The sequence below is a fragment of the Cryptomeria japonica genome, chromosome 4 (assembly GCF_030272615.1).
Source record: "Cryptomeria japonica chromosome 4, Sugi_1.0, whole genome shotgun sequence".
Lineage (NCBI taxonomy): Eukaryota > Viridiplantae > Streptophyta > Pinopsida > Cupressales > Cupressaceae > Cryptomeria > Cryptomeria japonica.
The window spans coordinates 67,267,686-67,289,255 of record NC_081408.1 but is presented as its reverse complement, the minus strand read 5'-3'; positions in this window follow the sequence as shown (position 1 = coordinate 67,289,255).

Sequence of the window (21,570 nt, the reverse complement as noted above, 5' to 3'; positions counted from 1 at the left end):
TACCTTTGAACCTTAATTTTGCCCATCTAGAAATCATTAAATTCGCCAATTTTGGGGGGTTAGCTTTGAAATCATCGTAATATTCATCCCTAGAAAACTAAAAGAAAGTTGGTCAGACCATGTGCATTTCCACCACAGTCCTCAACTTTTTTCCCAAAATTTCAGAGACTGTTATGACTATATTTAATAGCCTAAATCCAGAAGATTGGTTGACTTTGTCGATTTTTGATCCCTCTAGAATCGAAAATACCTCCAAAATTCAACATTTCAAATTTCAAGAAAATTTTTAAAATTAAGAGGTTAATTATAATTTGTGTTGATTTTAAAGATTCTGATTTTAAAATTAAGTGGTATTCTCTTGGCCCTAATTTTAAAATTCCATTTTCCTTTCATTTTTGGAAATTGTGTGATCCTCTTCTTCCGACAAAGTTCAAATTTTTTAATCAGTATTTTCTTAAATTTTGCATTACTTAATTTTGTAAGCTTTGTTCCTATACTTCAAAACTCAAAATTCAAAATTCAAAATTCAATTTTTTCATCTAGTGCATTAGTTTTACCACTATTAGTCCTACCTACACTATCCCCATTAGACAAAGCATTATTATTAAGGCCTCCCAAGGTTTAATTATTGAGAAGATGGAGCCTAATTTGGGAGACTTCTTTAATGAGGATCATGCAAATTCTTCCCATCCTAATCATGTGCCTATTCACCCCATTGATGAATCCCATGATGAAGAAGAAGCTTTAACTAGGGTCTCTATAGATAAACTTTCCACATTGGACAGTCAATTTGATAGCTTTCAACAATGGATATCCCAAGAATACCCTAATAGTGAAGCTCTTCCATTAATTGGAGGTCTTAAACACATGATTCAAAGTGATAAGAATGGAATGTATATATTATTTGGCATTGCACATATTGTTGATTCTAATGTTGAATGCCTATCAAGAGTTATGCTGAAACCCTGGGTTATTCACAACCTTGAACACAAGTCAATCCTTCAATTCCATTGACTACTCTTATGACTAGTATTCCTACTTTTACCTCCAACATCATGGCTACTTCAACTCAAAATGTCATCCCTACAATTATTGGTCATGGGGGCAATCCCTCTTCTTCATTTAATCCTCCATATTTACCTATGTCTTCCATAAGTATTCCTATTATCCCTCAACCAATCAATGTGACATAAGGGGGTAATTCCTTCAACAACTTTGTTCCTCCTTTAAGTGTCCCTTTTCCTACCCAATCATCACATATGCCTACTTATCATAATGTCCCACCACCTTATTCTCAGTCCATGCCTTCTTTCAATAACACCACACCACCTTCTCAATCAGCTATGTCTAACATAGATTCTTGTACCGAAGTGAGAATTAACAATCTTGCTCAGACCGTGTCTTCCTTACAAAAGCAAATTGCTTCTATGAGTCATTCCAAGTTTAGTGTGCCAACCTTTGATGTTGCGAGCCCACTTTCTCTTCATATTGTTAAATTCATGCCACCTAAACATGTTGAGGTCCCTCAATTAGAACTATATAATGGGAAAGGAGATCCTCTTACACATGTTAAAATATTTCAAACCTTGTGTACCATTTTTTATTATGATTAAAGATTTGTTGCAAAATTGTTTACAAGAACACTAAGAGATAAGGATTTACAATGGTATGGTTGTTTGACTTCTTATTCTATCACTTCTTTTCAACAATTGGAAAATGCTTTCATCCAACAATTTTGAAACAACATTGGTCCTAAAATTACTTTGATGGATTTAATGCATTGTAAACAAGGTGTTGAAGAAAACGTGGTTGATTTCATTGATAGATATAAGCATTTGTGTTCTCCAATTTCTTTTCATGTACTTGATAATGATATTCAATGAATTTCATTTCTAATTCGCAAAAAGATATCAGGGAAAAGCTTCTTTTGTTTGAGTTTACTTCCTTTCCGTAGTTGTGCACAACACTCCACAATTATCAACTGGCTATGAGTCAAATGGAAAAATCCACTCCTATGGCTCCTAGTGATAAGGGGGAGAGTGTTCAACAACCATTTATGAAGTTAAAACCAATAAAAATATTCATCAAGTTCAATTATACAATCAACAACAACAATATGAATGCTACAACAAGTGTGCCTCCTATTTCTAAAATTTTCAAAAGAGAGACAATTTACTCATTTGAATGAATCTTCACATATTATTATGTATCAGTTGTTGCAAAGAAATGTTATCAAACTTCCTCCTATAAAACCAGTTGATCCTTCTAAACTTGCATCCCCTTATTTTGATAACAATTCATTTTATCAATTTCATCATCAGCCTGGTCATGATACTGAAAAATGTTTCACATTGAAAAATAAGATTCAAGATTTGTTTGATAATAATACCATATATAAGGTAGGTGTGAATGATAAAGAGAATAAATTAGTAGCTCCTCCTAATCAAAATCTTAATATTTTCACTGATCCCTTGCCTTCTTATACCTCTAAAAATATTGACATTGTGCCTACTTCTTTCTCTTCTGAAGAATTCACCTCTATGGCTCCAAACTTGGTAAATATGGTAGAAAAAAAAGATATGCCTAAGGATCCTTGTATAACGTTTGACCATAGTGAGACCATTAGAGAACCTGATGGCCCTTTATACATAGTTGTGAAGGTTAAGGATATACCTTTCCGTGGTGCCCTTATTGGTCCCTCTTGCATGGTTAATGTCATAACTAAATAGTATGTTTTCACTTTATGATTGCATAAACTAATATATGATTCTTCTAATGTGGTTGTGAAGTAATTTGATGGCTTCTATTGTCCTACCATTTTCTCTATCACCCTTCTTGTTTAAGTTCATACTAAATCCATGGATATCAACTTTGTTATCACACTCTCTTTCGAGCAATTCTGTGTGAAGTTGCGCTATCCTTGGTTATCTTGCATGAAGGATATTGTGTCTCCAATACACAAGTGTCTAAAATTTCCTCAAAATGGAGAAATCATAATCTTTAACCATAGCTTATTTTGACCATCCAAAAGAAGCCCTAGTTTTCCTATTAAATTCTATTGGCCTAAGGAATTTCAATATTTTCCATCAAGGAGCGATGCTCTTTTTTAATCTTATCAAAAAAGGAAGAAAGATATGATCTTATCCTTAAGTCAACCTAGGTTTCCAACACTTGACATTCCTATCATACTTGAAGATAAAGTTCTTCCCCTCATGGATAGAACTAATCTCCCTCCTAAGGAAGATCATAATCCTATTCTTGTAGATGTGATATACCTTTTCCTAAGGAGAACAACAATATTATTCCTAAGGTTAGACATGTACCTTTGCCTCATGATGGACCTAATCTCCTTCATACACCTAATATTCCTCCTTTGTATGGTGAAGCTCCACTTCCTTCCTCTTATCAAGAGAAGAGGCCTGCTTCTCCTCTTGTTCAGCCTAAAAGACCTCAACGTAAACCTTCAACTATCAAGGAGAGAAATATTCCTAATTTTTCAAGTGTTCCTCCTCTTTCTCAGCCTTGCACTAAGACTTGACAAAGTTATTGGGTGAGAGAGTGCTGATGAAGATGTTGTGTTCGAGCTCGTGAAGATATCCCTCAAAATACTCAATCTCCTCATTCTCCGTCAAATGACATGATTCTATTTTCTCCTAAGGAATATGTTAAACCTACATCTCTGAATCATAAGTTGCACAAAACATGTGATGGTTTTACTCCTATTCGGGTTCTTACTCCTCTTTCTCTAAATTTTGATGAAGAAATGAGTGAAACTATTATTCATGATGGCAATACAACTCCTAATGCTTCTGATAATGAGTATGAATATGTTGATGTGGAAAAGCATTTATCAACTAAATTTTCACAAACCTTAATCCTAGCTCCTATAATCAAATAAAGTGACTTCTAGCATGAGAATAGTCCTTGTTTGGATCTTGTGATAGCTCCATCTACTATGCTTGATGTTTGTCCTATGGTGTGTTTCTCACCTTTCTGAAATAGTGATCAGCAAGATCGGGAGGTGGATGTCGTGCTAGATTAGCAATATTAGCACTGTAGATCTTCTCTCTCTCTCCTCTCTTTCTCTTTTGTGGCTATTCTTCTATGTGTATCCCTATTCTTCTATTATCCCCTTAATGTCTATTTGGGGATGATGCAAAGCATTGAGATATTTTCTTGGTCTCTTTCATGTTGACTCAAAAAGACTTTTATCTTCCCTTTCTTCCAAGTAAGTTCCCTTCTTTTGGGGAATGACAATTTTTCTATGCACATACATATATGATATACATGAGTTATCATACATCATACTGACCCTAAGGAAAGTGAAACTACCTCATATTTTATGTTCATTATCCTTGGGTTTATTCCTTGATTGGGGGATAAATCCTTTCAATAACATGCTCCCTCTCTTCTCTCTCTCTTAGGTGTATCCTACCTTAAAGAAAATCACTCCCGATAAGGTGTGTACAATCTCTTTAGTGGGGGGCATTCACTCCACTCATTTTTTTTCTTGATAATTAGAATTACGTACTAAACATTTTTGCTTTGTAATCTTTGGTATCCTTGCTTTCATGACTCATACTGAGGCAAAATTTGCTACTTGTAGTCATGGTTTTCCCTTTATTAGTATTCCCTTTTACTTTGTCAATCAAAGTCATAAGATCATAAGTCCACTGGGGGCTTTGTGTATCTTGCCTCCTTGATATGGTAAAAGTCTTTCAATCTTGTTTTCTTGTACTTTTCCGATAATATTGGCATACGCTCATACTCCTACTAAAGTGGAGGCTAAATAAAGTGTCATAAAATTGTGACCCTATCAATTTTCAACCGTATTACGGTCCTCACACATGTGAAATCAAATTCCCTAGCCTAAACAAACACATGAGACTACTGAACCCTTCAAAACTACTTCTCCCTTTCCCTCTGCACCACCCTATCTACACTCTTTGTTGGATTATTGGAATTAACAAAACCAATCAATCTAGAAAACTAGTATATGTGCTAAGGTTTGTCATTGATGTCCAACACTTACCAGTGAAGTGGTATAGGTAGAGTGGTGTTGTTGTTCCAGTAAGCAATAGTGAATGGAAACAACATTGGTATTGAATGACCAAAGGTTACTTCAGCACAAGGAAAGATAAATTAAGTTAACGGATATATCACTCAGGAAGATTGGTCACTCTGGTGGTGGTGAAGTCACAATAGGTGACTAAGGCAAGGTACAAAAGGTGACTTAGGAAAGGAAAATTGTTTGCTCCAACCAACCAGTAACTCATTGGAAAATAGGGGAGAGACATGATGCTAGCACAATAAACTGATAGCCAAAGAATAAATCGGTAAAGTAAGAAGTGTAATTACATACTGGTACACTGATGTGACAAAAGGAAGATAGGTGATCACCATAAATCTCAGAGTAGTGATCAACCATTTAGTTGCAGTGGCAAAGAATGAGTTGGTAAGCTTGTGTCTATGCCAAATCATTTTTTGTTAAAGTTAACTTTTTGTTATCATTCAGTCAAGCATGATTAAATGAAGATTCTTTGGTTCGCATTTATTTGATTGAACATGACTAAGAGGTTTCTATCCTTGGGAGATGCAATGGTAGAACTAGTTGAATACTTGGTGGAATTGTTGAAAGGCATGTAGAGAAACAACAAGAGAGTTTGAATTTGAAATATTCTAGAATCCTTAATTGATCTGATTGAGGATAAGCCTGTATGTGTCAATAGAAAATGTATAAAGAGTTCTAAGGCTCTTTCTGAAAGTTTCGATCATGAAATTTGGAACAAGGAAATCTTGTTGAAGGTGATCCAAGGTGAAGAGCAGAGGGAGAGGAAGTGCTAAGATATATTAGCACAGTTGTGTGTGTGTGTGAGGTAGATTGACTAAGTGCAGAGTTGACAAATAGAGAACTGACTGAGTGTAGAGCCGAAGGATAAAGAATGGGCTAAGGGCAGAGCTAAAGGACAATGGATTAGTAGAGTGCAGAGCCAAAGGTTAGAGGACTAATAAAGTGCAGTACTAAAAGAGAGATGACTAGCTGAGTGAATAGCTGAAGGTGTAAGAAGGAAACCTATGTTGTGGAGAGAAGACAAAGCTGGTGTGTATTGAGTGGAATTCATATTGAAATCTAATCAAGCTATCAGTAGCTAATTTAGTAGATCATCCATCTGTTGCTTTCTAACAACTACAACATAAATCCCTCAACTAAGTGGACTTTAATAGGTCCCTATTGTAAAATACCTTAACCGGGTAACATCTTAGCTGATGTTCTAAGTCCTCTAACTAGGCCACCTTTAATAGGGTAAAGGCACTAACCGACCTTGATCAAAATCCCTTAACTAGGTGGCACCTAACAATGTCTTTGTAATCTCCTAACAAGGATGACTCTTAACCGAGCGTACTCCAGAAGAGTGAAAATTTTGTGAGTTCCTACTCACACCGTGGTTTTAGCCCTATTGGGTTTCCATGAGATAAGTCCTTGGTGTCACTGTCAACTTTTCATGCTTGCATATTTTACTTCACTGATTAAATACATTGTTGGTCCTTAGATGAATGAATATTTATGATAAAATTTAAATTGTGTAATTTTTATTAAGTGTTGATTAACCCCTCCCCTCTTAGCACTGGTTGGGACTAAAAATCGGTGTCAAGTCATCAGGTCCCTAGAATTAGAATAATCTTAACCAGCTTAGGTAAAGATCAAAGATGATGCATCAGGAGGGTCCTAAGTTCTCTAAGAAGAACTACATCTTAAGTTGTGGAAGAATGAAAATCTATTTAAATCTCTAGGTGAACACTACTAGAATCATGTGATCACATAATACAATGAACCTACAAGGACTCTTACTCTAGAACATATCAAGGAAAGGCAAGATAATATCGTTTCTATGGATCTGATTGTTAGCACACTTTCAGATAATGAATTTATTGAGGTACAAGATTTGAAAATAACTTTCCAGATATGGAATAAGCTGAAGACAGTCAATGGGGGAGATCCCCTTGTTCAAAAGGCCAAAGTAGATAGCTTGAGAGGAAAATATGATGAGATGAGAATGCAAGAAAGTGAAAACATAGAGCAATGCAATAAAAGGATAAATGATGTAGCAAACTCTATTAAAAGTGTAGGAGGAAAACTCAAGGAGGATGATGTGGTTAGTAAAATCCTGAGAACTCTGCTACCACAATATGCAATAAGGGTCTCTAATATCTTGGAACTTAGATCCTTGGGAAGAGTTAGTGTAACTCCTGACTCATTGATTGGTAAGTTGATTGCTTTTGAATTAAGTAGTTATGACTACAACATACCAAAGATTGATGTTGCCTTCAAAGCATCCATGATGCATGCACCCACAAGGAGAAGGAAAGAAATCAGTAGTAGCTTTACTACCAGAACTGGTCATTCCCATGAGAGTGATAATCTACTCTCTAAGAAGCAGGAGCAAGATGAAATTGAAGCTCTACTGGCAAGAAGATTACCAAGAGGTAAAGGGAAATACAAAGGTAAATTACCCTTAAAGTACTTCTCCTATAATAAGATAGGTAATATTGCTTCAAGATACCTTGACAGTGATAAAGACATGAAGGAGAATTTGAGACGTTAAAAGGACAAGAGAAAGAAGGAATGTTACCTTACAGAAGAAGGAGTCATTGATGAAGAATCGGAGAGATCTAATGAAGATGACATTGTTTTTGTGGTAGTCAAAGAGGACAGCATAGATGAAGGAGATATGGCATTGATTTCTAACAAAAATCGGTGTGGAGAATGGGTGATCGACAGTGGCTGCCCTCATAATATGACTAGTGATAGAAACAAATTCCTCAACATGGAGGATTGCGATGGAGGAACAATGAGGTTCAGAAATGATGACCCATGTGGAGTAATAGGTAAGGGGTCTATAGCCTTGAATGATAATACAAACTGTGATTATGTCTTTTGGGTAGAAGGATTAAAGTATATCTTGTTAAGTGTTGCATAGCTTAACAATAAAGGATATCGGTTAGAGTTCAATTAGAGTTCAATAAAGGGATATGTAAAATAAATGATAGATTTGTAAGTTTAATTGCCACTAGTAAATAGTCAAGAGGCAATTTGTTTCATCTAGACACCACCATAGGTAATTATCTAGTGGATAAGGTAGAACACATTTGGTTATGGCACAAAAGATTGTGTCATGTTAATTTTGATAGCATAGCTAAAATCTGTAAGGCAGAATCTGTAAGAGGTATGCCTAACATAGTAAAACCTAAAAATGCTATGTGCAAAGACTGTCAACTAGGGAAGTTGATCAGGTCTAGCTTCAATAGTAAAAATTTCTCATCTAAAAGTGTGCTAGACTTAGTTCACATAGACTTGTGTGCTCCCATGAGAACCAAGAGCTTTTATGGAGACCGGTATTTTACGTTATTTGTGGATGACTTCTCAAGAGTGATGTGGACTGTATTTTTAAAAGAAAAATCAAAAGCTTTTCACATGTTAAAAGTGTTTAAGCTTGAGTAGAAAGAGGAACCAGTAAGAATCTAAAGTGCCTAAGATCAGAAAGAGGAGGAGAGTTTACCTCTCAAGAGTTCATGAATTACTGTGAGGAATAGGGAATCATGAGAAAAATGTTTGCACCCAGAACTCCTTAGTAGAATGGAGTTGTTGAAAGAAGAAACAAAACTCTCATTGATTGTGCTAGAACTCTAATGATACAGAAGGATATCCCACAAACCTTCTAGAGAGAAGTAATAAGCACTGTTGTATACACTCTGAATCAAATACAGGTAAAGAAGGAGACAAACAATACTCCTTATGAATTTTGGAGTGTTTACTCACCTAATGTTTTTTATTTTTAAGTATTTGGCAGCAAGTGCTACATCAAAAGGGACAAGTACACTAGAAAATTTGATCCCAAGAGTGATGAGGGAACCTTCTTATGTTACTCAAAAAAGAGAAAGGCATACTGGTGTCTAAACAAAAGGAACGGTATGATTGTGGAAAGTGTAAATGTTAGAGTAGATGAGTACTTTGAGAAAAATGAATAGGATAGTAAGAGTGAACCAAAGGACTATAAAGGTTTTGAGTACAATGTACCTATTATCATTGTTTAAAAAATGGGTATTCTTTTCCCATAATTGGCTAAGTTTATGAAAATTTTGAGTCTGGTATGGCCTTGTTACTTCTAATTGCTTTGGGTCCAAATAAGAGTTTAGGGTTTAAGTCTTAAATTACTCGTTTGTCTGAGAAAAACCCTTATAATTCTATTTCTGTGTTACTTTATTCACTTAAAGGAGGGTTCATTGGTCGTGAAAAGTGTCCCCCCCTTCTTTAATTTTTTCCTCTGCAGGTTTATCAACGCATTATCCTTCTATGTCTTTCCTAAAGTTTTAATTTCTTAGTTGGGCTTCTAAAAGGTGAGCATGTTCCTTTTGATCTAAAGGTGCATGTGGTTTCATTAAGCTAATATGCCCATGAGTTACCGATCATGAAGTAGCGAAAGGCATAGGTGGGCCTGACCAGATCGATTGACCATTGGGTAAAAGAGTTACATCTTGATTGTGATCCAACAGCTCACGTTGATTCACTAGCCCAAGATGCACATGGTATATGTTTTGTGAAGCAGCAAAAACACATGGCGGGTCCCAGAGACAAGCGGGCTTCCTTGGTTAAAGAGTGATTGGGTCGGAAAAGGATCAACGGCTCACGTTGATTCATGGCCAAGAGATGTGCATGTTCTACCTTTTGTGAAGTAGCGAAAAGGTGGTGGGTCCCGCTAGAGGTGGCAGTAAAGGTGGTAGATCTAGCTGGTGATGACAGAGCAGTGATGGGGCGCTCAGTTGGTGGTCCGCAGTGGACCCTGGCAAGGTTGCCATAGAAAGAGTAAACAATGAGAAAGTTCCTGAGATCTAATGGCTCGCGTGGATTTGCGAAGGTAAGATGCTAGTAAGTTAGTCATCACGAAGTGGCAAAAAGGTTGGTGGGCCCAAGGGACAGGAAAGGCACAAAGTTAAAAGTCAATCAGGTCTGTTTTGATCCAATGATCCTCATGGTTTCATGGCTGCAAAACAAACAAAGATTAATGTTCACAAAATGGTGAAAGATAGGTAGAAATCATACAAAGGCATGACGTGGTATGGTAGCTACTGCATTTCATAGAGCTTGATAGTGATGTGTTGAATGCCATGTGGCTCTGAAGGGTAGTTGAGGCCCACCTAGGTGTAATCAATAGTTATGTGGGAATAGTAAAGAGAACACGTGGTGGATTCAGGGCGGAACCTAGAGGAGTCTCCAGAGCAAATGGCCGGCTACCATGCGGCATTTGTTAACTAGCGAATAAATAGAGTAAGTGGTTTCTGAATAAAGGGCCCACTTAAAAGGTTTGAAGCCTATTAAAAAGTATTCATCTTGTGCTTGATCCAACGGTTCTCATTATTTCATGGCCCAAAGATGCCTGCAGCTTAACCTCTATGAAATGGTCAAAACCATTAGCCATCAAGATAAGGCATGGTTAGTGAGATTGATAGTCCTAGTTAGAGTTAAAGACCAGGTGTTTTGAGCTTGATCTAATGGTTGGCACGGCTTCGCAAAAGAAAAGTGCATGAGTGTTAAAGCCCGCAAAGTCGCGAAAAGGAGGTAGGGCCTGACACTAATGCAAAGAGATCAAACAGAGATAAAGACAATGTAAGTACTCGTGATCCAACGGCCAACGTTGATTCATGAAAGAAAGATGCCAAGGTTTTATGCATTGCGAAATAGCAAAAGACCGAAATGGAGAAGAGACTCAGAGGAAAGTTATGACCCATTGGAGCAAGTTTTGAATTTGATTTGGTGAATTCAATTCCAAAAAAATAGCCTAAGCATGCAGAGTTAATTTCTAAAAATTCAATGCCAACTTGTCCTTTTGAGTTCACATCAACTTGATTGTTAGTATTATTTCATCAAAGTTTGTTGCATAGCAAATTGGTACGGAGCGATTCTCTTCAGGCGAATAATCAGGTTTTTGTGCTTTTCTTGATAATTCTGGTCTGTTTCCAAACATTGCTATGTGGAAAATGCTGGAAGACATGAAACAAAAGTTTGTTAGTTTTTCTTGGCCAAGTGATGATGTTTTTCAAGAATGGAAGGACAATTGTGTGGGACAAAAGGAAGATGCTCCGAAGTAGTTAGAAGAGGTTGCGATAGAACAAAAGGTGCAAGAAGCTGTAGATGCTGAAAATAACATGTAACCATTTCTTGGAGAGTAATTTTTTGTTGTAACAAACCTTATTGAAAAGTGTCTGAAGCTTGTATGCATCCATGCTATTATAAATGGATACCAAGATTAAGAAAAAAGTGATCATAAGAATTTGTAGAGAAACTTTGCAGAAATTCATCTGCATTTTTTCTAGTGTTTCACATAAAGTTATCTGAGTTTTGTAAGATTTTCTAGATTGAATATAAATATACAGACCATTAAATTTGACCCTAAAATTTGTGTTGTCTTCTAGTATGCTTTCAAATATTTTGCTAGTTTCATTTGTGTAACTTAGGTTTATTTCAATTGAATAAGGATTGTAATGCAACCTTTATAGATATGTTTCTTAGCTTTCTTCTTTAAGAGGGGAATTAAATATGCGAGAAATATCTTTATCAGTAGGTTATTTGTTGGGAACTTTGAATTTGATAGACACTATTTAGTATAATAAGGGAGGATTCTTATACATGCCAGACATGTATGGAATTGGTAGAAGCCAAGGTGGTTGAGATGCATGGATATGTTTGATTCTGAAGTTTTTGTTTAACATAGATGACTCTGTAGCCTGGATAAGGCATTGGTATCTGTTAATGTTTTCTTTTCTAAATCTCTTGAGGATCAACACTAAAAATGAGCCTAAGTTTTCCTATATTTTTTCAGTTTTTGTTTAAGGCGATAAGATCCACTAGTTTTTGGACAATGGTTACTATGGATTTTGTTTAAAAGTGTGAAAGTATTCACATAAGGTATACCCACCTAAACTTTGGATAAGTTCGAAGTGTAGAAGGTTTTTAAAACATTGTCATATATTTCCCTAAGGTTCTTGTTCCTTGATTTCTCCTTTCACATACAGAGTCATTCTTTTTCATCAAAAGGGATACAAAGGGAATCATAATTTAAGAACAAAAAAAGTGGCAACTTTGTTGGGGAATAGCCATGGTGTGTCTGTGTTGCAAACTAGTGCTTCAATGAACTATGAATACTGTCTAGATTTTTGTATTTAGAAAATTTTCATGATCTTTGATTAGTGCTCCCTCTTTCTCTGAAAAATCTTGGTTTTTTTTTTGTTTGAAGCTTGTTTTCTTTATTTCCCATAGTCTCTGTGGGTGGTGACTCTGTTAGTCTTAACTAGTCCTTTTGGAAATAAGTAAAACTCTAAAAAGAAAACAAGTGCAATGCAAGGAGGAAAGAATACCAGATCTTTCATGAAAAATAATCCTCATGAGATGTTGCAGGAAGGATTGCCTGAACAGTCATGAAGAGGTTAGAAAAGGTCAGTACTACATGAGCCATCAAATGCTGCTTGGGTGTAAAAAAGCAACAATACTGGTAAGATATCTAAAAGACCTGTTTATGCTAAGTCAAATGGTTCTTCACAAGAATCTGAACATGATGTTTTGGGTTTCCATTCTGGTTTATTTGGAAATATAGAAGATGCTCATGTTTTAAATAAAGATATATCTCATACTAGTTTTTCTAGAAGAGACAGAAGTAGTTCAAATGTAGTCAGAAATTTTGTAGCTAGAATAGTTGATGGAAATATCAGCTTAATTGATATTGATAACATATCAAACTCTGAAGAAATCTTCCCTAATGAAGATAAAGTATCCCAAGAAATAGAGGACCTAAATAGAAGGGTTTATCATTTGATCTCCTTAAGAGCCCAAAAGGAAGAAAATAGGGAGAAGGAAGTTAAGGCAAAATTGATGGAGAGATATAGACTCCTAAGATAGATTGTTGATCTCGAGTTCCTTGCCCAAGAAAAGGCCAAAAGTGAAGATGAAGGTCCTGTTATTAGAGAGAATCTAATTCCCAAAGCCAAACCAGCATATAAGTCAGTAATCCAACCAAATAAGGAGGTTTTTAGTGACCCACAGCCTATTAGAAATGAGGTTGATAAAGGAAAGCAAAAATGCATGGAAGGTGAGTCAGGATCAAAGACTACAGTGGAGATCTCTCATAGATTATTAGCACATGAAAGGGAGATGGAGAGGTTGAGGAAAGAGAAAGAAGATTTACAAATGTAGTTGGAGAAAGCTGAGTTAGAGGTAGCTAACCAAGAACTTAAAAGAAAAATTAGTTATTTAAAAGCTCCCCCCATCATCTTTCCATTAGAAGATCTAAATAAACCTATTCCTTAGCAAGTTTCCCTCCCTCCTCTTAAAATTCAGCCAACTTTGCCTAGTAATATAGCAACAACCAGTCAAGCCCCTATTATTAACCAAAATAATCAGATCTCTCAAACTCAAATCCACAATGTAAGAATGAACATGGGTAATAACCATGTCGTTAACCCATTCCAGAGAAGACCTATCAACCTAGAACTATATAGGTAGCTATTTTTTGATGGAATCCCTCGATATCATAACCATGTTCCAACCGAGTTAAGAGATAGACTTCTTAAGTTTGTTGGGAACAATGCAATCAGTGCAGAAGAACATTTGAAGTCCTTTGGTGATTTGATTAATGATTATGAGATCATAAATGAAGATGTCATAATGAAATTATTTGTTTAGTCTCTAATAGAAGATGCAAGAGACTAGTATAGGGGTCTTCCTGTTAATAGCATTGGGTCTTGGGAAGATTTTAAAAATTTCTTTCAAGAACAATATGGTGACAAAACAAATGTGAGCTTCATGCTCAATGAGTTCAACAATATTAGAAAATCTAATAATGAAATGGTCATAGATTTTAATGCTAGATTTTAGAAAGCAATGCATAGATTATTTCAGTTAATGAGATTAGATGATAACATGTGCCTGAATACTTACTACAATGTCTTTGATTCTAAAATGGCATATTTTCTGAGAGATAAAAGCCCACATAGCCTAAGAGATGCATTTAGAATTGCTATCGATGTAGAGAGCAATAGAAAGGCATCTAGAAAATTAGGAAGAAGAACTAATGGTAGGCTATGGTGAGAAACAAAGCAACAACCAAAAAAAGTTGCTAAGGAAGAAGATAAAATATAAAAGTTAGTGACCGCCATGAAGAATCTCAGTGCCAAAGTGAACAAAAATGACAAACCTCATTATAATTGGCAAGATAGACCTCCTAGACTACATGATATGCCTTACAACACCAATTGGAAGGATGGTAAGCCTCAGAATGAGAAGCCTAAGAATGTTCAGAGCCAAGACACCCCTGATCCCTTAAAAGGAAAAAATGTTCATAACATAGAAAATACTCCTTGGTGTGTAGCTTGTGATGGACCACACTCTCCTCATCAATGTGCAGTAGCTCAAGCCCTTGAAGAATCAATGAAATAGGAGCATGAGCCTGATATAAACATGTTTGAAACTATTATAGAAAGTGATGAGATTTCTCTGCAGAGTGAATTTAGTGATTGTGATGTGTTGGATAGTAAAAGGTCCTACCAAGGATAATTGGCACTTGATTGGTATCCTACTCTAAATGTGGTAACCATTGAGGATGAAGAAGTTCATCTTAGAAGGCCTAGTGAGGAAGAAGTAAAAAATCTCACTAGGGCAGCTATAGCTAAAGCCAAGCACAATTATAATTTGAGGAGTACCAAATGTGATAGTGATCAAGGTGAACCTAGTTCTATGTTTATAAAAGATGTATCCCAGAAGAAAGCAACAAATAGGGCTATTTTGCCTCAAGTTGGTCAAGAGAAGAAAGATCAAGTTAAAGAAGTGCCTGAGGATACAAATAATAAAGCTACTAATGATATGTAAGGAGCTACCACAATAGAAAAGGCAAGTCAGCCTAAGGCAGAAAGGGCTAGAGCTAATACTGAGTTGAGCAATAATTCCACATTTGATATGGCTCAGGCTCTTACCCAAATGAAAGTTATTGTCCCACTGATAGAATTATTGAATATAAAAGAACATAGAGAAGCTGCCTTGTCTTTATTTTCTAACATATCTGATAGTAACACAATTTTACCTACCAGTTCAATTAAAGATGAAAAGGATCAGGAGTTCCAAACCCCAGAGGTGTATGTTGGAACAACTATTACTCAAGAACCCTCACAAGTAGATCCTTTTTATGTTACTTTGTTAGTGAATAACTAGTTGACAAATAATTGCATGATAGATTATGGTGCAGCTACAAATATAATGCCTTATTGTGTTATGAAGGAACTAGGATTATTAGTGAATACAGTGTTGGGAAATGTTTTGCTATGGATAACAGAGAAGTGCCTGTGATAGATACAATGAAAGATGTTGAAGTTAAGATAGCAGCCTTCCCCGAGGCAACATATAAAATGGATGTCATTGTAAGTGACACAAAACCCCATTATGGCATGCTGTTATCTAGGCAGTGGGCCATAGCAGTGGGTGGAAATGTTTAGTTGGATTTATTATATGCTACCATCCCCATTAATGGAAATCAAGTAAAGTTGTATAGAGATCCATGTGCCCCTAGGGTAATTGAAAAAGTCGACCCTTGTATGCTAAATTGTATGATTGAAGTGGATCTTGATAACTTAAGACTACAACCAATTCTGCCTCCATTGAAAAATACTGACAGTATTGTGACTGGATTGGAGTCTCAACAACATGCTTTGTGGCACATGTACTTTGATGGAGCTTGTTCTAAAGAAGGATCTGGGGTAGGGGTTCTCTTTGTGTCCCATTTAGGTATTACTTTCAAATATTAATTTTTGTTAGCTTTTCAATGTACAAACAATACTGTAGAATATGAAGCCTTGTTATTGTGGCTTGAAGTGGCAAAAAGGCATGGGATACAAATGTTAAGAGTGTTGGGAGATTCAGAGCTAGTTGTTTCTCAAGTTAGGGCTAAATATTCATCTAAGAATGAGAGACTGAAATGATATAAGCATGTAGTGTGGGATGTAATTGAATATTTTAGTGCATTCTCTATCAATTGGATAGAAAGGTCCAAGAATATCATGGCTGATTTTTTAGCAAATGTTGCATTGAAGAATGATGATGTAACACTAACAGGTGTATCCACAATAGAGATAAAAGCTAGGTCCACCATCCTTGACAATGTTTATAACTGGTAAGTGTTTGAGGATAATGAAGATATCCTTAGGTTTATACAATGCATAGATGATTATGATAGACAAAAAATTTATTGCAATGCACTGGTAGAAGTGGTTGATAATAGAGAAACAATATTTGGAAATGACTTGGTCTAGCTAGAAACAAATGAGATACCTAAGGGGTTAGTAGAACTTGAAGGTATGTTTAGCTACAATGACAATCATCTACACCAATAGTCAACCACTAAGTTAGAAGAACTAGAGGAGGTAAACTTAGGGACTGAATCATCCCCTAAGTTGGTTTATATTGGAAAGAACTTGCCTCCTCATGTTAGGATTAATCTTATTAACTTATTAAAGAAGTACAAGTATGTTTTTGCTTGGTCTTATGAAGACCTAAAGGTGTATAGACAAGATTTGTTTTAGCATGAAGTTCCTTTGCTTCCAGATGCTAAGCCTTTCAAACAAAAGAAGAGACCTATTAATCCCTTGCTGGAAACTAAGATGCAACAAGAATTGACCAAGTTGAGAGAAGGGGGGGATCATTAAGCCTATAAGGCATTCTTCATGGGTCTCCAATTTGGTCTCGATTAGAAAGAAAAATGGAGACATAAGGTTCTATGTTGACTTCAGAAACTTGAATATTGCTTCCCTGAAAGATAATTATTCATCTCCAAATATGGAAGCTATGTTGCAAAGGGTGACCAGTTGTGATTTACTATCTATGATGGATGGATTCTTAGGATATAACCAGGTACTAGTAAAAGAATCATAACAATTCAAAACTACTTTCACCACCCCTTGGGGAACTTATGTTTATGTAAGAATGTCTTTTGGTTTAAAAAATGCAGGAGCTACCTTCGAGAGGGCAATTGATGTAGCATTCAAATAATTCCTAAATATCATCATGGTAGTATACCAAGATGATTTGACATGTTTCTCCAAGAGGGTAGATGACCACTGTGGGCATTTAGAAAAGGTTTTCAATAAGGCTTTGGAATTTAGAGTATCTTTGAATCCTAAGAAGTGTCATTTTGCTATTACTGAAGGGAAGCTACTAGGGCATATTGTCTCCAAAGAAGGAGTTAGGATAGAACCTGAAAGAATTGAAGCCATAGAAAATGTATCAGAACCCACAAGTGTTAAAGGTATTCAGTCCTTCTTGGGTAAAGTGAATTTTGTAAGAAGGTTTATTGCAAATTTTGCAGAAATTGTCAAGCCTTTTATTAGACTGCTTATGAAGGATACCAAGTTTTGTTGGGATCAAGAAGCTTCAAAGGATTTTGATGAGATAAAAAGGGCTATTCAGGAAGCACCAGTGTTGAAATCCCCTAATTACAGTAAGCCTTTCTCTATGTTCTCTTTCGCATCATATCACATAGTGGCTGCTGTGCTTTTACAAAAGGATAATGAAGGGTATGAGCATCCCATAGCTTTCTATAGTAAATCTTTGTAGGATGCAGAGCTAAAGTATGAAATCATGGAAAAGCAAGCATATGCTTTGGTCAAGGCTATCAAAGCTTTTAGGCCATATCTGGTAAGTGCATAAATAGTTGCTTATGTTCCACATGTTGCAGTCAAAGACATTTTATCCCAATCTAAGGTCATAGGTAAAAGGTGCAGATGGATAAACAGAATTCAAGAGTTTGATTTATAGATAAAGATTACTAAATTGGTAAGAGGTTTAGGCCTTGCAAAGCTCATGACTGAATCAAATCTTCTTAATGTGGAAGTAAATAATGTTGAAGTTGATAACAATATGATCACCAGTATTGAAAGGCAACCCTAATATTTAGAGATAGTCCATTTCTTAAGAAATGCAATATTTTCAAAGGGAATGACACATAATCAGAGAAGAAATCTAAAACTCAAGTCACAAAAATATTTTCTCATTCAAGATGATCTGTTTTGGAGAAATAGAGATCGGGAATTGGTAATGTGTTTGGATGATTCCTAGGCTAAGAAAGTGCTGACTAAAATGCATGATGGAGTATGTGGAGGTCATTACTCTGCTAAGATAACTACTAGCAAGATAGTCCGGGCTGGGTATTACTGGCCTACTTTATTTATAGATGCCCATGAACGTGTCAGGAAATGTGACCCATGTCAAAAGTTTTTATCCAAATTGAAATATGAAGGAGCTTTACCCCTGAATTCGGTCATAGTGGAAGCCCCTTTTGTCCAATGGGGCATTGATTTTATTGGAGAAATTGTTGAGAGATCCAGAAGAGGTCACGGGTGGATCATAGTAGGGACTGATTATTTTACCAAATGGATTGAAGCTATTCCCACCAAAAGCTACAAGTAAAATTGTCATTGATTTCCTGATGGATAATGTTATAACTAGATTTGGAGTCCCTTAAAAATTAGTAATGGATAATGCCATGAGCTTCAGATCAGAAGAGTTTGTTGAATTTTGCACTAGTCATGGAATAATCATGTCTTACTCTTCACCTTATCATCCTCAGGGAAATGGACAAGCTAAATCTAGTAAAAAGAGCCTCTTGAACATTATCAAGAAAATCCTAGAAGAAAATAAGAGGTCTTGGGATCAAAAGTTGAAATTGGCTTTGTGGGCTGATAGAGTTACTGTCAAAAAGGCTATTGGAGTTTCACCTTTTGAATTGGTTTATGGTACACAAGCTAGAGTGCCAGTAAATAATCTTCTTCCAATATATAAGTTCCTGCAAGTTGAAGACATGGAGTTGTCTGAACCTATGGAGAACCAAATGATTCAGGTAGTGGAAATGGAAGAAATCAGAACTTTAGCTCACAAAAAAAAATTAAAAATCCAATTGCAATCCAAGTGCCTATTTGACAAGAGAACCTCATTGAGAAAATTCCAAATAGGGGATGTTTTTCTTCAATGGAATGCAAAAGGATGGGACAAGGGAAAGCATAAAAAATTTGAGTCATTGAGGATTGTCCCCTCTATGGTCTATGATCTGAATGGAAAGGACTCATATTTTTTAAAGAATATGAATGATGAAGTACAGGAATTTCCAGTGCATGGACAATTCCTGAAACATTATTTATGTTGAAAGTCCATGCACAGTAGGTCCTTGTTTGTTTATACTTAGGTTTGCTTTAGTTATTGTTTTTGGGCTTGTTTTTTGGTTTGTTTCTCCAAAGTTTTATGAGTTCTTGTCTTGATCTTACGATCAACCATCACTAGTCAGAGCCATTGTTATCATTGTTTAAAAAATGGGTATTCTTTTCCCATAATTGGCTAAGTTTACGAAAATTTTGAGTCTGGTATGGCCTTGTTACTTCTAATTGCTTTGGGTCCAAATAAGAGTTTAGGGTTTAAGTCTTAAATCACTCCTGTGTCTAAGAAAAACCCTTATAATTCTATTTCCATGTTATTTTATTCACTTAAAGGAGGGTCTATTGGTCGTGAAAAGTGTCCCCCCCTTCTTTAATTTTTTCCTAGGCAAGTTTATCAGTGCATTATCCTTCTATGTCTTTCCTAAAGTTTTAATTTCTTAGTCAGGCTCCTAAAAGGTGAGCATGTTCCTTTTGATCTAAAGGTGTGCGTGGTTTCATTAAGCTAATATTCCCATGAGTTACTGATCACGAAGTAGTGAAAGGCATAGGCGGACCCGACCAGATGGATTGGCCGTCAGGTAAAAGAGTTGCATCTTGATTGTAAACCAAGGGCTTGTGTTGATTCGCTAGCCCGAGATGCACCTGGTTTATGTTCAGCAAAGTAATGAAAACACGTGGTGGGTCCTAGAGACAAGTGGTCTTCCTTGGTTAAAGAGTGATCAGGTTGGAAAAGGATCAATGGCTCACATTGATTTGCAGCTAGGAGATGTGCATGTTCTACCTTTTGCAAAGTAGTGAAAAGGTGGCAGGTCTCACTAGAGGTGGCGGTAAAGGTGGTAGATCTAGCTAGTGATGATAAAGCAGTGATGGGGCGCTTAGTTGGTGGTTCTGTAGTGGGCCCAGGAAAGGTTGACATAGAAAGAGTAAACAACAAGCAAGTTCCTAAGATCTGATGGCTCGCGTGGATTCGCGAAGGTAAGATGCTAGTAAGTTAGTCATCACGAAGTGGCGAAAAGGCTGGTGGGCCCAAGGGATAGGTAGGGCACAAAGTTAAAAGCTAATCAGGTTTGTTTTGATCCAATGATCCTCGTGGTTTCATGGCCGCAAGCCAAACAAAGATTAATGTTCATGAAATGGTGAAAGACAGGTGGAAATCACACAAAGGCATGATGTGCAATGACAGCTACTGCATTTCATAGAGCTTGATCGTGATGTGTCAAATGCCACATGGCTTTGAAGGGTAGTGGAGGGCCCACCTAAGTGTAACTGACAGTTATGTGGGAATAGTAAAGAGAACACATGGCAGATTTAGGGTGGAACCCAGAGGAGTCTTCAGAGAAAATGACCGATTGCCATGTGGCATTTGTTAACTGGCGAATAAATAGAGTAAGTGATTTCCAAATAAAGGGCCCACTTAAAAGGTTTGAAACCTATTAAAAAGTACTCATCTCATGGTCAATCCAATGGTTCTCATTGTTTTGTGGCTCGAACATTCCTATAGCTTAACCTTTGTGAAATAGCGAAAATCGTTAGTCATCAAGATGAGGTGTGGTTAGTTACTGAGATTGATGGTCCTAGTTAGAGTTAAAGACCAAATGTTTTGAGCTTGATCTAATGGGTGGCGCGGCTTCGTGAAAGAAAAGTGCATGAGTGTTAAAGCCCACAAAGTCATGAAAAGGAGGTAGGGCCCGACAATAATGCAGAGAGATCAAATGGAGATAAAGACAATAAAAGTTCTCATGATCCAATGGCCAATGCTGCTTCACGAAAGAAAGATGCCAAGGTTTTATGCACTGCAAAATAGTGAAAGACCAAAATAGAGAAGAGACTTAGAGGAAAGTTATGACCCATTGGAGCAAGTTTTGAATTTGATTTGGTGAATTCAATTCTGAAAAGATAGCCTAAGCATGCAGAGTTAATTTCTAAAAATTCAATGCCAACTTGTCCTTTTGAGTCCGCTTCAACTTGATTATTAGTATTGTTTCATCAAAGTTTGTTGCAGAGCAAATTAGTGCAGAGCGATTCTCTTCAAGCAAATAATCAGGTTTTTGTGCTTTTCTTGATAATTCTGGTGTCTTTCCCAACATTTCTATATGAATTATTTCATTAGAGGTCTGTGCTAGTTCCTAGTGGTATAGTTTCTTGTTCAGAATGGCACCAAGAAGAGAGTTGATAGGAAAAGTCAATTATCAAGATAGGAACATCTGTGATGATTTTTTAGAGCAATTAACCATGTCTACCAATGTCAGGGCTAAGGCCAAAGAGCTAGTACCAAAGAACCCTCGTCTGAAAATTGGGGATGGCCTATATGATAAAGGCAATTAGTTAAGG